Raw genomic sequence first — 4,786 nt, 5'->3', positions numbered from 1 at the left:
GAAGAACCTGATAGCAAGGAAGTGGAGATCAGTGGCTCCCCCCACTATTGCAGAGGTATTAGACATGATAGCAGACCACTACTACTATGAAAGAATCCAAGCAAAGAACAATAATTGTTTACATAAATTTAATTATGTGTAGAAACACTGGCAAAAGTTCAAGTTATAAAGTTGTTTTAAGTTTAGAAAAATATAGACTAATCACTGTGACAGTAGGGTTCTTTTTAAACTTAATTATTTACACTGGGAAGAGCCCACTAACTAATTTTAAACATAAAATATAACTTTTATTCACTCTGTTAAAAATTGAGCTCACTGACAAACATACACAGATATATATCAATCTAAATGATCAATTTACGATCAGTAAAGTATCAACACTGTAGTTCCAATATCAATAGATTCTGTTGGTGGACAAAAAGTATATAAATTATGCACGATCAACTTGTTTTTGTGTATCGTGCAGAAATTAATTTATTCTCCCACAGTCGACGCATTTCTTCAGTCACCTCCAACCTGTGACTGATTCATCAGGATGGGGAGACAGTATATTACAGAAATAGGTCCACTTTGATGATGGATAGTGAGGATGTATTAATCACTTATCAAAAACTCCCTTTTTTTTCCTTTTTCCTGTGGATTTTTATATAGTACGGGAGTTTTCTTTTCCCCAAAATTTGATGATACTTGTGTTGCAAATGGTCTGAATTATGATATTAATTGGTTTCAGCTCAGTACTTGAAGTATCCAGCCCAGATTGATTTAGGTTTAATCAATGTTACAGAGTGAATAAAAGTTATATTTTATGTTTAAAATTAGTTAGTGGGCTCTTCCCAGTGTAAATAGAAAAATATAGAGATCTAGAAACAATGTTTAACAAAAATATCCAAATTTCTCATCTGGAAGTTGAATTATTAGAACTCTCCAATGAAACAATGAACACATCAATAATATCACAAACTTATCTTTTAGAAAGAAACTTCGTCCATTCAAAATTTAAACCACAAATATATATTTATACACAGTTCTATTATCAGTGAATAGCTATTGTGTTCTTTTGATTGTTAACATTACATCATTTGCAGACAAGAGTGTTCAAAATACAATGTGTACTTGTATTTGGGTATATTCAATGAGAAACATTTGTATGTATTATTTGAAAATGTTCAATAAAAAATTATTTGGAAAAAAAAAAAAAAGAAAATATGGGTGGCAATAGAGCTGGTCATGCGGATTCTCATCCGCACGCAGTGCAGGTGTTTTTCCGTGCAGAAATACGCCGCCTGTGTCACTGAGCCCTTACTGTATTGATGTAAAGAGAAAAAGTTATTAGTTACCAAATAGTGAGATGAAAAGTCCGAAGATTTTATGTGTTTTTTTTAAGACTAAAATGGGCTCATTCTGGAAAACCTGCTTAGAGTTAGATGGTTTATTAGCCAAAAAATAACATTTGTGGGAATACCTTGGAATATGTGATATAATTTTACCCTTATTTTCAGTTAAATGGAGCAGAAAAATAAAACTGTGGTGGAAGAGTTTATTTTATTTTCATTTGCTGATTTACACGAGATCCAGAAAATATTGGTTGTGGTTTTTCTGGTGTCTTATATCATTTGCATCATAGAAAACGTTGTGATAATCACTATTGCTAAAATAGCACATACACTTCATAGCCCAATGTATTTTTTTATCAGTGTGTTTGCTACTTTAGAAATCACATTTATCTCCGTCACCGTCCCAAAGCTTTTAGCCATTTTAATTGCAGCTAACAACACAATATCCTTCAGTGGATGCGTCGCCCAGATGTATTTCTTGGACTCTTTGGGTGTCACCGAATGCTATCTCCTGGTAGTGATGGTGTTTGATCGACATATGGCTATTAATAACCCTTTGCATTACTCATCCATCATGACTGATACAATGTGTGTTGGATTAGCCATGTTTCCATGGATTTTTGGATTTAGCATGATTTCAGTACCAATCACCATTATAGCACAGTTGGATTTCTGCGGTCCTAACTAGATTGACCACTTTTTTTGTGACATGGCTCCGTTACAAAGCTTGGCCTGCTCTGATACGCTCATTAGTAGTATGTCAGCAACCTTAACTGCTGCAATTTGTGTTCTTCTGCCTTTTCTGATAATTATAGGATTCTATATCAATATTTTAAAGACAGTGATAAAAATCAAGAGTGATTATGGAAAACAGAAAGCCTTCTCCACCTGCACATCTCATCTCATAGTGGCCAGTCTCTTCTATGGTGCCGCCATACTTATTTATGTCAAAACCAAGAGCAGCCATTATGATAAGTACCTGTCTTTTATGTATACAGCATTCACACCCACAATTAATCCTTTCATTTATACCTTTAGAAACAGGGATGTAAAGAAGGCTTTCTGGGAAATAATAAATGGAGCGAAAAGGCCAACTGTTTAGTAAAACTCGAATGTTTTCTAAGGAGATACACAATATTTTTTGCATTTGGTTATGTTCCTCTAGTTGAAATTATAAATTTTATAATTTTGGAATTTAATATTATGAGTTTATGTATCTATACTGAAATTGCTTTATGTATAACTTTTACTAGAAAGAAATACATGGTTGCATGTGAGGTATTAGTGAATGCACAAGCTGAGCTCCGCACTGCCTGTCCTGCCTGTCATCTTGTACCTGCTAGTAAAGATGTTTAATGCTCACTATCTGAACCTGCCATTCCTGCCGGAACTCCGCAGATGCTCAATAAGAGTGGCATTTTAATTAAATGGAGCCAAGCCTCTGAAAGACACCCTACAGCCTATAGCTTTCCAGAACATGTCACCTTCTCTCAACTCACTTAGCAATACTTAGAATGACCTGGAGGACAAATGGCATGGCATGTAATTCTTTCATTCTCCCAAGCTGCACTATTTCAGCAAATACAAACTCCATCCAGGTCTAAACTAGCTTCTGTAGTCAATGATTTCACTTGGCAAATTCAATAACTAAGACCTAGAGACAAAGATGACATAATCACCAACTTTGATGAGGACAAGTCCATACTTGACAATTGTACACCAGAGCTGACCTTCTAGAAGTTTGCGGATGTGTCTACCCTCACCTTTTCTTGAATTTAGTTAAGAACTTTACATTTCTCTTTATACAAATTTAATGCAATATTAATATGTGAATAAATGGTCAGTAGCGCTAGTGTCCATGCTCTATAGCTGTCTACCACTCAGACTTATCAGCGAGGTCTACATAATTGACATGAGCATGTGGAATACCCATATTCAGGAATCACACAGGGGTAAAAGGATGGAATATTTATATTACATGGTCAGTTTAGCTGTCTTAAATGAATATTAGAAATAGAAAAAGATTAATTGGATTGGCTGATATATAAATATATATACATACATACATATAGATGTATATACGTATATGGGCATTGATCAAAAATGGTAATATTTTTAAATAATATTATTAATTAATTAGTGATGAGCGAGTATACTCGCTAAGGGAATTGCTCGAGCGAGCATTGCCCTTAGCGAGTACCTGCCCGCTCGAGAAAAAAGGTTCGGGTGCCGGCGGCTGGCAGGGAGCTGCGGGGGAGAGTGGGGAGGAATGGAAGGGAGATCTCTCTCTCCCTCTCTCCCCCCTGCTGACTGCCGCTACTCACCGCTCTCCCGCGCCGGCACTCAAACCTTTTGTCTCGAGCGGGCAGGTACTCGCTAAGGGCAATACTCGCTCGAGCAATTGCCCTTAGCGAGTATACTCGCTCATCACTAATAATAATGGTATTGATAATAATGCTAATTTCTTGAACAGGAAAAGATAGCAGGAAAAAAATGTAAAATTAATTAAATAATACGTGGATATATAAAGTCCGATTTGATCTTAGTGAATATTAAAAATTGGCAACAAGCAGAGGCATGTCAAACATTTTTTAATTCTGCGCTGCGGCCTGCACATGCGCAGAAGACCTCTGCGGCGCAAGCACGCCGGAGCGGCCCCTTCAGCACAAGCGCGTCTAATCCAGGCAGAAGGCGGCTTTGGTCGGCGCCATGGAGACGGGGACGCCAGCACCAAAGGGGGTAAGTGTATAACTTCTGTATGGCCAATATTTAATGCATGATGTATATTACAAAGTGCATTAATATGGCCATACAGAAGTGCTTAACCCCACTTGCTATCGCGGGACAACCCCTTTAATGATTGTTATGGAAATAATGAATTAATCATTGAATTAATGGTGTTATAGAGTGAAGTGTAGTGCCAGCGCTCAAAATTCAAGATGTATTTCTGGCGCTCAATACCATTTTATTTGTTCATTGAGTGTTGTGATTCAATATGCGGTTCGTTCAATTTATGGTTCAACACGTTTCCCTGCTATGTGACTAGCAGTTCATCAGGAACCCTGTTCCAAACATTATGAGGAATGTGTGAAATGAAGACCCTCCAAGGCGATAATAAGCCAAGTGGGGATATTTTAAATTAGGACCACTATTGGCTGGCGCATCATCTCTGATAACCAACATGATAGGGTAGTCCACTTTGGGGAGTGTCACTAGACAGTCAATGAAACGCAGCTGGTTTAGAATAGACCAGTTGGTCTTTGTGGTTAGAGCAGAGAAGTGGTAACCCTCTCTCTTAATGGTGTCCTCTCCATGCGTCAATGATTGCGGATGGAAGCTCTTCCAACCCAAGAGACTATTAGTTGCAGTAGATTCACGAAACAAGGTGGAGGAAATTGAACCATCTGATTTCTTAGTGATGATGAGATCAAGACAGGAGATAGATATTGGGT

General features: G+C 37.3%; 1 pseudogene; it reads left to right on the top strand.

Annotated features, from left to right (window-relative positions):
- Positions 1–1,503: 1,503 nt before the first annotated feature.
- On the top strand, positions 1,504–2,436 carry LOC136571874 (olfactory receptor 6N1-like; annotated as a pseudogene).
- Positions 2,437–4,786: the final 2,350 nt, after the last annotated feature.

This window comes from Eleutherodactylus coqui, chromosome 6, assembly GCF_035609145.1.
Source record: "Eleutherodactylus coqui strain aEleCoq1 chromosome 6, aEleCoq1.hap1, whole genome shotgun sequence".
NCBI classification, from domain to species: Eukaryota; Metazoa; Chordata; class Amphibia; order Anura; family Eleutherodactylidae; genus Eleutherodactylus; species Eleutherodactylus coqui.
Note: the sequence above shows the minus strand (reverse complement) of the source record. Positions and strands in the feature narration are given on the sequence as shown.